The sequence below is a fragment of the Nanorana parkeri genome, unplaced genomic scaffold (assembly GCF_000935625.1).
Source record: "Nanorana parkeri isolate BGI_ZX_2015 unplaced genomic scaffold, ASM93562v1 scaffold294, whole genome shotgun sequence".
NCBI lineage: Eukaryota > Metazoa > Chordata > Amphibia > Anura > Dicroglossidae > Nanorana > Nanorana parkeri.
Window position 1 is genome coordinate 361,794 of NW_017306562.1, and position 13,056 is coordinate 374,849.

Genomic DNA, 13,056 nt, shown 5'->3' on the forward strand with positions numbered 1-13,056 from the left:
ATATCACTTTTTCTATAGTTTTGACACTCTTTTCACATTCTCAAAACAATACTTATAAACTTTTAAAGGTATATACACCCTTACAAACACTTGTGATTAACAAAGGTGGAAAACTTTTTCTCATGTACTCATGAACATAAAAAATATGGGTAGTTTAGGGAAAATAAGTTTCTTCATCCCATGCACGTTTTTATTAAGTTTCTCAGTATTAGGACACCTGATCCTAGCTACATTTTTCTAATACTGCAAGTATTTTCCTTCTATTCTGCTTCCCTTAAATTATATACATATATAAAAGCTGATATTTCTAGGACACATGCCCAATGTCATATATCCATTTCCACAAGAGTTCTGTCACCTTGCTTAATGGGGTTGAATTACTAAAGGCTAATAGGCTGATCACTTTGTAAGGCAATTTACACCTTCCAAATTAGGTTTCTCCTTAGTTTAGTGACTGAGATGAAGATCTACCTTCCATCGGACTTCCATCACCCAATTATCTTTGAGGGCCTGTTCACACGACGTCCGTTTTCTGTGCTGACCTGATCTGTACGCTCCTGCACTAAAAATGCATCCCAATGTATCCCTGTGTGTTTTATGGGCTACAGTTCTCACGTGCGCAGTCCGTTCAGGTTACGACAGAAAAAATACTGCATGTCACATTTTGTCCGGTCAGGAAACGGACCGGAAACGCAAAACGCATCAAAAACGCGTCAATAACGCACTGCAGCTAACATGCTGACAGCCCCACTTTTTTTTTTTACTGGAACGCTTCAAAAACGCGGCAAAACACATAGCACCGCGTCTGCTGATCCGAACCTGATCAGCACCTGATCAGGACCTGGAACTCATGTGAACAGGCCCTGAGAAAAAATACCGGTTTTTATTTTTCTTGATCATGATTGGTTATTCTTCGCAATATGAAATATTACCACATTCACAAAGCTAAGGGAAACTCCCCCTGCAAGGTGCAAATTCCTTTGCAAAGTGAACAGCTAATTTGCCTTTGGAAAATCAACCCCAGTATCTCCACACTGTTTCTACCTACCTACAGCTTTTTACTTGGTTACATGGTTAGTCAGGTTGACAAAAGACACAAGTCCATCAAGTTCAGCCTATAAAAATAAAATAGGAAAACCTTCAAAAACAGAACCCTATGCCCAGTTACCCACAGTTGATCCAGAGGGCCTCTCCCAACATGCAGCCCTAATCCTTTCCTCTTTAGTGTCTTCATCTACTCTTTAGTGTCTTCATCTATTCTGTTTCTTAGTAGTCTGTCCCCACCTACCATCTCCTCCTCCAGCTGTCCTATGATGCTGGTTTGTCTCCTTTCCACTTTTCCCCAGTCACTATGTTCTTCACTCTGCTGGCTGGCAGTCCTCATTTTTTTCTGTCTGCACTCCTCTAGCTTCCCTATTGGCTATTTTCATATGTGCTTCTTCTACTGCCCTTTCTTCCTGGGTGCTTATATACTTCTTTTTTTTACCCCTCAAACTGCCCCTTGTTCTTTGAGTACCCCTTCCTCTCCTCACCCATTTTGCTAAAAATTACATTGCACTCTACAGTATTTAACACCTATTCATAGGGCCACTTACTTTGCTTGACAGGCATAAAATGAAGACCCACTAGATTAGGTATCTTGAAGGAGTAAGCACAGACCTTCCTTTCTTTTCTAGTCTCCCTGGGTAGGGAGATATGTCTCATGATGTGAAGGAAAAGGGGAGAAGGGTAGTTTTGCCTTGATCCCTTGCAGGTGCACAACCAAAGAAGTCTGCTTTAAAGCTGATCTCTGGGCTAAGCAGATTCTATCTACATACAATACATACAAGAGTCATATGTATTCTTACTTTAATCTTGATGTCCTTTGTGTATTTCTTCCAGATCTGCGCAGTAAACCAGTGTAAAACGTTGCCTCTGTGCAGGAGCTTCCTGTAATAAAGACCCTTCGCTGCTGCTCTCCCGCCTTGTTCAGGGAGACTGGTCTTGTACCTCCCCCCCCCACATCCTGTAGGCAGCCTGTAGTGGGGATGGGGCCTGTTGGGTCCATCTCACATCTCCGTTCTCTGTACAGCCAATGTACAGCACAGTGATGTTGTCACCTCCACTTTTGGTCCCAGTGACAGTGGACACCCTGATTAGGTAATTATCTCATACAGGGACACAGCCAGCAATGAAGAAAGCCGATTGCCTTTCCCACTTAAAATGATAACGTTTTGGCAACAGTTCCTCCTTCTAAATATGTAAAAACATCCTTCTTCCTTTTCACTGCAAAATTTTCTATATACTTATACAGTACGCGTTAACACATGGCACTACATTTAACAATAAATCTGTAGACAGCTACAGTATAACAAATATGTAATAAAACAATAGCTTTTCCAGTGTAAAGGAACCCTGTTCCCAGCATGAGTGATATCAGAACACATTAAGACATCCATTTTGCTCCTGCTGGTTTCTTTGGCACTAGCTGAGAATAACTATTTTCCCATGTCTATAACACAGGCTCTGACTGGGTGGCATCCTATCCTTGCCAGTAATTAGTGACTTCCATGGCAAACATCCAGATCAGCAACAATGCACAGGGCTTAATTTCCTAGCCACTCTTACGAGGTCACTTTGGCAAATACAATGATAAATGACATCACTGCGCTTGCTTATCAGAGAACATATCGGTCACAGAGCCTAAGAGATGTAAGAGCTCATATCAGGACAACTAGAAGGAGAAGACTCAGCCAATTGCCGACATCGAGCAACTTATGATTCACATAAACACACATAACAAATGCCACACAAAACAAAGCATCGTGATGTGCTATAGAGTTGTCTCAAGGTTGTGGGCTTTATATTATTTATCATATTGTATATTAATCATTTAAAGACCAGACATTTACCCATAGCAACCAGTCACAGATTAGTTTTCATTACTCTAATTATAATCATTTATATAAAAGATGACGTATGATTGTTGTGGGAGACAGCATGTTTACACTTTGTATATACTGTTATTATTATTATTATTATTATTCAGGATTTATATAGCACCAACAGTTTGCACAGCGCTTTACGATATATGGAAGACATTACAGTTACAATACAATTCAAAACAAGATGGATCGGAGGGCCCTGCCCATGAGAGCATACAATCTAAAAGTGAGTGGCAAGTGATACAAAAAGTGGTAGCTGTGTGGGGATGAGTTATATGAGAAAATAAGAGTTCAATTGTTAGATAGACTTCCCTGAACAGATGAGTTTTCAGGGATTGTCTTAACCTCCCTGGCGCTATTGCCGAGTCTGGCTCGGGGTGAATTTTCCATACCAGGAGCAGTAACCCCGAGCCAGAACAGAGTAGCCAGACAGGCTGGGGTAGGGAGTTCCAGAGGATTAGAGAAAACTGTAGAGAAGTCCTGGAGGCGAGCGTGGAAGAAGTTGTTGAGGGAGCTAGAGAGCAGGAGATCTGAGAGGATGGTTTGGGTAATACTTTGAGACGAGGTTGGAGATGTAGCAGGATAGAGTTCTGGATGGCTTTGTAAGTGGTTGTTATATTTTGAATTTTATTCTTTGAGTGATTGGAAACCAGTAGAGGGATTGGCAGAGGGGGGTTGCAGATACTGAGTGGTTTCCAAGGTGGCAGCAGCATTTAATGCAGACTGAAGGGGGGATAGCCTGTGAAGGGGTAGGCAAATGAGGACGGAGTTGCAATTGTCAAGACGAGAGATAGCAAGTGAATGGATTAACAGCTTTGTGGTTTCATTGGTTAGGAAGGGGCGTATTTTGAAGAAGTTACGGAGGTGAGGGCGGCAGGATTTGGATAGTGTTTGGATATGGGGCTGAACGGTGAGGTCAGAGGTTGTAAAGTTCTCATGTTTGAATTGTGTCTACACAGATCTGCTACTTCATAAAGTCGCAATATTGTAAATGTGTAAGGACTTGTATGAGTGTGACATGTTGGAAAAATCGGAGAACAGTACAGAAAGGTACATAAGGACAAGATACGGGTCTATAGGCTATGCCCACAAAAGTATGATTATCATTCTAAAGTAAACACATCAAAGATTCATTTTGAACTGTGCAGGATACAAAAAGTGCATAATCAGAGAGGTTATCTTCAGGGGAAAAAGTATGTCAAATAGGCAGTAATTCAAGAGATGTTGGCAGCTAAAGTGATAAGCAAATCTTGACTTCTGTAAAAGCTGAATTCTGTGCCAGCCTCCTCCCACAGCCAGTCTTTAATGTGATGTCAACCTTACTGGCTAGTAGGTAGTCCCATGAGGCAGGGCAAGCTAAACTGTATGATATGACTTCAGGATATGACTTCAGTACTCTTATTTCTGGATTAATATAATTGTTTTATGATGTGGTTTTTCACCAAAGGTAACCTTTATTTGTGCATTTTTCAGTTTGAATTATATTAACTCAAATTGATCCACAGATCTGGACATAGTGCTTACATCAGGGTTGGATTTCTCTCACAGGAGCCTATAGGTTTAATTAGCTTCATTGGGCTGCAAAGGTGACATTAGAGGTCTACTAGACCTCTATTGTCTCCTTATAGCAAATGTGTCACCAGTAATTAGCTATCACATAGGGGGGTTATTAGCCCCTTATTTGATAGCAATACATTAAATTAAAACTAAAGTTTGAATAAAATTAATTTTAAAAACACCCCTTACAGATGTTTGAAAGCCCCCCGCTACCACATACATGCACATACAGACATGAACGCATGCATCAGGCATGCCTATGTATACAAATGCTGATTGCGCCACACATGTTAGGTATCGCCGCATACACTAGAGTAAGAACAATAATTATAGGGCCATTATTTATGGTTAATTCTAAACTGATGACCTGTAGAGGATTTTAAAGCATGACCTATGGGCAATTTTGGGTACCAAAGTTGTTTGATGTTTCCCAGGTGCACACAATTTTGATGATTGACATGTTTGATATCTATTTACTTGATGCAACCTCATCTTTTATATTTTACCAAACATGGGTATTATATTGTGTTTCTGTGGTCTAAAATTAATTTGAATGCATTTTTGTACTGAAAATGTGGGTTTGATAAACTGTTATGCTAATATTGTATCAAAACTACCACCAGTATATTTTCTGGGGTCTCTACTTTCAGAAAATATATAATGTTGGGGAGCTTTAAGCAAATTTCAGGTCCAAAATGTGCATTATAACGTGTGCAAAAATGGCAAAAAATGGCAATATTTTTAGCTTTCTGTGTACCATTTCCCATCACTTCTTGTCCCTTAGATGCAACAGGAAGTTGAAGAAATCTCCCAGAGTGATGGGAATTCCCTGGAACTGGTGTCAACATTGAAAACAAATTGGATTTTTCCTCCCTTTTTTTTCTCAGGGACAATGGTCACCAGCAGTGGGTGAATCTTACCAGCGGAACATAGGCAGCAATAAAAATTTGACAGGTGGTCTAACCCTTCCCTACTTTATGGTTAAAGATACACTTTAAGAATGAATATCCCATAAGATTTTGGTTAAACCCACAAATGCCTTTTTATCACGGCTTTATCACTACCTTTCCTTTATACGGGTCTTTCCAAAAATAACAAATGCAGGGTCTATACGTCAGGCCACAAAAGAGGGAAAACTAACAGGGCTATTCACAAAAGGGTGAAAGGTTTGGAGAAGACAGGAGAGGTGAACAACCTAGGACAACATAGCTGAACTGGAAAGTGAGCTGAATTGGAGAATTTTTCTAAATCAGCTGTTTTGGCCTAAATTGTTCACTTCTCCTGCCTTCTCACACTCTTAACCTTTTTGTGAATAGCCCTGTTTGGAAGGACAGAGGAATTTGCTTACAAAAGAGGGACAGGTAAGAGTCTTGCACCTATGTAGCTTATACATTCCCCCCCCCTAGCCCCTAACAAAGGGGTCATACAGCTGGCAACGCCTGGGTATGATGTATTTCATGTTCTAATTGCATTGTCCCTACAGTTTAGAAACATCCTCAAAATAAATGTTACTAACGTTGCCTGAGTGTAACTTGATTTGGCAGAGAAATTGTGAGTAAAAAGTCAGTAATGTTTCCTTGTCTGTTGGGCAGAGCATGTTTGAGGCACATTAGCACAAATATCTTCATGGTAGTGTTTAATTAATCAGATCCAGCCATTTAAAGTCACTTCAAGTGCTTGCAATAATGAACAGGACATTTTAATTGATTGCAAATGAGTATAAACAAACCTTTGATTCAAGCTACACAACTAAGACACATAACTGAGAAGGTAAGCAAGGAGGAGAACTGTGTTATGCTGGGCACACACCTTACAACCATCGCATCGCAAACTATCTTGGACAGGCAGATCATACATGCGATGATCGCAAGCCGCGCCCCCCTGAGGGGCGGGCTTCCGATGACCGCAATGCCGAACGGGCAGTGTGGCTTTTATCTTACGAACATGCTACACACCCGCTGAACATCGTACGATGCTCGGCGGGTTTTCGAGCATGTTCGTAATTTAAAAGTCGTGCGACCTTACAGTAGTAGAAGTCGCACGGCTTCCACACACCTTACGATAATCGTACGATCGCGGGATTTCCCGTGATTATGGTACGATTATCGTAAGGTGTGTGGGCACCCTTAAAGGGAACCTGTCAGGACAGGAATATGGGAGCTCTCACTGCCAACCTGTTTTTACGCACACTTGTTGTTTCTTCAAGGTAAAAATGTACTGTTAAAAACACATAGGCTGCAAATGCAAGTCTTCCTCCATAAAAGCTAGTTTCTGGGCTCTGATTTTGATGCTTTTTGAGTTATTGACTGGAGACAAATATTCACTAGGTAAGATCAGAGTGAAGGCGGCATTCCTGATCTAGATGCTTGTTTTAAGCCAGTGACTAATTAATGAAAACAGAGGATCAGCATGATCACCAGTTAACTTGCATTTCCAGTAGGAGAGGTCAGCACTGGTAGACCATAATTTTTCCTTTAGGCTTCCATTGACTATGAGTTATTTTTATTTGTTTTTGATAAAATGGGGTTTGGGCTGAACTTTGGTCAGGTGTTTATTGCTGTCTCTGACCCCATTTGGGAGCAATTGTTATTGCTCGGATTAATCAGAATCACCATTTGTTCTGTGTTATTAAATGAAAGCACTGAATATATACAATCATTGTTGTTGTTTTACATTAGGGCTACTCTACCCAGGGCCCTTCCTATAATGAGGCAGTCTGAGGTGGCATGTCATTGGGCCACATGAGGAGGGCAGCAAGTGTGCCTGCGCTCCCCTTCCCAGACAGAGCGTCCCAGGTTGCTAAGAACTCTTAGCAACATGTGATGCTTTGGCTGGTCTCCCACCCAGCTCACAGATGACCCTGGTTGCCAGGATCTGAGCAGGATGCTCTGGCTGACATCCCGTCCGGCTCCTGACAACCAGTAACGTCAGTGAGCGGGATGCCAGACAGAGGTACCGTATACCCCCTCATAACATGCACAACCAACACCCCACCCCCAACCCAATCCCCCCCCCCAGGTAACGTGCACTGCCAGCCCCCCCTGCCTCAGGTGGCGAAAATTGTAGGGACGCCCCTGACTCTACCTAGAAGACTGATACATTTACTAAACCCTTTAGATGCAGAGACAACACTCAGTGGAAGGTAGTAGTAAACATGTTGCATTATTTTGCTTGTGTATATACAGTATACTGTTGGCCAGTGCTGAGGGCAGCAGAGTTAAAGGGGGCAACACCAATCCTCTAAATGTCCAAATAATGATAACCGTTTCTTTATTTTCTTTCCCTCCACCTCTGGACTTGTGTGTTTAAAGCAGGAAAATAATTGTAGAGGGGGACTGAATATAGGGTCAGGGAAATCTGGGGCTGTTAGGGAAAGGGGATAATGTGGGGGGAAGGGGTGCAAAGAATATGGGTCAAGGGCAACAGGAGCTGTAGGTGAAAGGGGATGTAAGGGGTGCAAAAGGATATGTAGCAAGGTGAAGCAGCGGCCATAGGAGAAAAAGTTGCAATAGGTGTAGGGGGAAGTAGGGGCAGAGGATATAGGGCAAGGAGCAGGGGCTGCAGATGAAAGAGGATGTAAAAAGTGTAGGGGAAGGGAGATACAGTTAAGATTATTTTTGTATTTCTGTCTGATTCCTTTTTTGGTATGTTTCAGGCACTCTTGTTACATTAAAGGAAAGTGAAATGCACTCTTCTCCATATTAAGAGCTGATGTGTGACACAGGTCGGCTCTATAAATCGGGAACTGTGTGATCCCAAACCGCCGATCGCTCATTTACTGATCTTCCCCTGCAGAGAACAGTGATTGTCAGTCACTTCTCCCTGCAGGAATTCAGGGAGAGGGTGGACACAGCTGGCTCTGCCTCTAGAGCGGCAGAGCCAGCTGTCAATCAGCCAGCGGAGTGGATCCTGACAATATTGTTGGGAACAGCCCACCTGCTGCGCTGTCAGCATATAGCGGGTAATAGCCTGCTTTATGCTGAGTTTCCTGAGTTTTGGATCACAGGAGGACATATACTATGTCCTCCTATGATCCTTAAGAGAACTATGGGCAAAAAAGGTTGGGCCATAGCTATCTTTTAAGGCAGGGGTGCCCACAATTTTTGTGTTAAGATCTACTTTTCAAATGACGAGCTACATGAGATCTACCAACGAAAAAAAACCTCCCTCGCTCTCTCTCTCCTTGCTGTCTCTCCTTGTTCATCCTCCTGGCTGTCTCTCCTCTCTCTGCTGGCTGTCATTCCTCGTTTTCCATCCTAGCTGTCCCTCCTCTCTCTCCTGGCTGTCATTCCTCGTTTTCTCTCCTGGCTGTCTCTCCTCTCTCTCCTGGCTGTCTCTCCTTGCTCTCTCTCCCATGGCTGTCTCTCCTTGTTCATCCTCCTGGCTGCCTCTCTTCTCTCTCTCCTGGCTGTCTCTCCTCTCTCTCCTGGCTGTCTCTCCTCTCTCTCCTGGCTGTCTCTCCTCTCTCTCCTGGCTGTCTCTCCTCTCTCTCCTGGCTGTCTCTCCTCTCTCTCCTGGCTGTCTCTCCTCTCTCTCCTGGCTGTCTCTCCTCTCTCTCCTGGCTGTCTCTCCTCTCTCTCCTGGCTGTCTCTCCTCTCTCTCCTGGCTGTCTCTCCTCTCTCTCCTGGCTGTCTCTCCTTGCTCCCTCTTCCCTGACTGTCTTTCCTCCCTCTCTCCTGTCTGTCTCTCCCCACTCTCTCTCCTGGCTCACCTTGCTGTATTATGCAACAGGCTGTGTAAACTAATATTATTTGATGCAATACATAGCACTTCAACCACCAGAATCCACCTGAAAGGTGTCAGGGAGCTTGGCTCAGCAGACTCAGGGTAATAGGTAATCATGTGTGCACAGCTAAATAAATATACCAAAATGGAATAAAGGGGCCGCCATTCACACCCTTCCTGATCTACCAGCATCAGCTTTGAGAGCTACTGGTAGATCACGATCTACCTAATGGGCACCCCTGTTTTAAGGGAACCCATTCACTCATCTCCAGGAGTTGCTGCCCATTGTCCTGAAACTGTGTATAAACACTTCCAAGCAGAAGTAAATTTTTCTTGCTATTACACTACTATTTTTAAATGGTGTGTTGCCTCCCTCTTCCCCCTGAGAGCTAACCAGACTGGCATGCCAGGCATACAGGCTGGTATGCTAATATAACCACAACATCTTGAGTGAAAACCAATGCGATAAATAAAATGAATGTGTACATTTGAATCTTGGCCAAAAAAGTGTAAGTCTTGGATGAAAGTTGTGTGAATATTTGTGAAAAACATTGATAAATATACTCCTAAGTATAATTTTACATTAATTCCACACAAATTACTTGCTTCCTTCACCACAAGATAACAAATACTTTTGAATGAAGCCCCTTTTGAACTGTGGCAAACAAAGTAATTGACTCCAATGTGTTTCTATTATTATTTCTCTTAGTATTATTTTGTTCTTTTTGATTTATATTTAGTAAAATCAAGCTATACATTTCCTTTGATTGCCCTTTTGAGTACATTTGAGTTGCTTGCTGATAGGTAAACTACAAAGGTAATTTTAATCTTATGCTGCTGAGAAATTTAACCTATTGTTGACAATCACCTTCTTTGCAACACATTTATTTCAGGTGATTGCCAACAAGAGGTTACATTTCTTAATACGAAGATATTTAAATCAGCCTGAAGCATCTAACTTCTTGTTTAAGCTCAGGGGTGTTGTCAGGGGTCCAAAAAGACCGGATGCATCCGGAGGCACATAGATAAAATGTTATGGGATTGTAGCATAACAAAAAGCACATGAGGCTGTTTCTCATCCCCCAAGCTTTTCCTCTGTTAAAGTAGAACTACGGACAAGCTAAAAACATTCAACATATTTTTCTTAACAAACAGTAAATAAGCTTTAAACAAGCCCCCACTGACCTCTGCAGCTGCAGAAACTGTGGAACAATGCATCCTCAGTTCACACATCTGTTCCTGATCCAGATAAGACTGGAAAGGGGAGACTGGAGGCAGTGGAAATGTCAATATATACGTGTAACAATATAAAGCTATTGAGATGTCACATTACATATTTTGTTGGCAGTCATTATTCTCCATGAAGTCACATAACAGTTTTGTGATGTTAGAGTCACCTTTGAAGTGCATTCAGTCCTCATGCATCTTGTAGGTACATGAGGACTGAATGCACCTAGGAGACTTTCACCATCTGATTACATCTGTGTGGCATGTTCTTCTAATGACTAGATGTCATAGTAAGCCCACTATGCAGCTTCCTGGCTAGTTGTTTTACAAGGACACCTACCCTTCACTGGGAAAAATGGAGTGCCTCAAAACTTGAGAACAATTAAACTGGCCGAAATAGGCAACATGTAAAACACATTTGTGATTTTTTTCAGTTTTGACATGATCAACAATGTAAAAGGCTGTGTGCAAAGCCCTTTGTTAGACTGAGTGTTGCACTGTCTATACTATATACCCCAAACATGAAAAATGTTACTTACGCCATAATATATATATATTAGGGATGCACCGATACCAATACCAGTATTGGTATTGGTGCCAATACTGGGCATTCGTAAAACTGCCCCAATACCCAAAAGCGTTACTGGTGCTTTCAATTTTTAAAATTGCAGCGGCTGCCGTTAGGTCCCGCGCTTGCTGGGAACCTCACACCAGCCTTCTTGTCTTAAAATCACTAGTCTGTATTGTTTTAGAAAAACTGTCACAACACACTAAAAAAAACCTAATGATTACAGCATAAAGTGCACTCTATGAGAATGCCTTCCTATGGTCTCAGCAGTGCAATCTTCCATCTTCATATATTGATCAGAAACAATGCAAGCAGACAAGTAGTGGAAAAACTACATCTGACAGTCTCTCACAGAACAAACACCTTCACAACACAGCAGTGTTTTATGTCATAGCTCATAATCCAAATGTCCCAGAGGATGTGGGGGCTGAATATGTTTTTAGGTATGTGGTAGGAATGATGGTAATTCTGTACAGTGAACTAAACATGTTGTCAGGACTATTGAATATCACCAGAGACCCTTAGCTCTTGTTACATGGTAGCATATATCCTCAAATCCCATGGACTGTGAACTAATCTTTATTCTAATTTGCTGTGCTTAACATCACTGTATGACCTAGTCAAGTGAATAAATCATGTATATGTTGAGTAAAGCAAGTGTAAAATTAGCATCATCCTTTTTAGCATTGCCTGTGGTTTATTATGGTAGATTTTCCTCTGCAATATACTTAAAGCAAAATTCCAGGCAAAAACAAAACTTTGGAGTAAAAAAAAAATATTATATATATTATATATATATATAATATATATATATCCATAGAGCATTGGTACCTACACTCTTTGACAGAGAATAGCGAGTTGGTACCTGCACTCTTTGACAGACCAATGACTGAGTGCATTACAAATAGAAATTACATCCAATAGAGCAGGCAGTAGGCACACTTGACTTTAGGTCAAAAGTATATTCAAAGTCTATATTTTAATCCAATGTCTCGGTGGGTTGCAACCCACCTTTCTTAAGACGACTGCACAAAATCAAGTAAAATTATATATAGCACCATATCCTCCCTGCCACTGATGGTATGCGGCAGAAGCCACCAGGCAATTCAGTTTTGAATTTGGATTCAATGTATTTATGACACCTCGGCTACCATACCTGAATGGCATACAGGAGTCCGAATTTTGAAATAGCATTTGGGAGCTCACGAATGTCATTTGGGTCTGGGAGCCGAGGTGTTATATGCTGAAGCTGAGGCTCCAAGACCCGCACTCCATTCGGGAGCTCACAAATACCATTCGGAAAGACTTTGTTTTTGTTATGTCAACAAATGGGTGGAACACGCCCTGTGACATCACGGCTCGCTCCACCCATTTGTTTACATTCGGTCCAGAGCTGTCATTTGGCAGGGAGTTTTCGGCGTGTTCAGGCGGGTCTTCAGGCGGACTTTATGAAAGGGGTACCCGGATGCAAAAAAGCCCCCCCCCTTCCTGCCCACAGACCCCTGCAACCACCAGGCCAGGGTTGTGGGGAAGAGGCCCTTGCCCCCCCACTCCTCATAGTTTGAGCCGACGTGTGACAATGAAACTGTCACACGCCGGCTCAATAGATTGAGAATTGAGCGAACACATACCGTTGCTTGCTCACTTCTCGATCATCTCCCTGCAGAGAGCGGTCAGTCACGGCTCCCTGCAGGGATTCCCCCCCGCTCCGATCCTCAAGCGCTGACTGGAAGAACGGAATAGGCAGAGCCAGCTGTCATTCAAGCAGCTGGGTGGATCTCGACAGCATTGTCAGGATCTGTCCCGGCTGCGGCGGTCTCAGTATACTGCGAGCTGTAGCTCGCAATAAACTGAGCTTTGGGTCACGGGAAGACGCTAGTATATGTCCTCCCGTGACCCTTAAGAAAACTATGGGGAAAAACACTTACCCCATAGTTTTCTTTAAGGGTCTGGTTTGGAATTTTAAGGTGGACTCCATGTTTTTTGTTTTGTTTTTCTTGGCGTTGGGATCCCACTTAAAATTCCAACTAGACCTAAAGGGTCTGGTATGTCTTT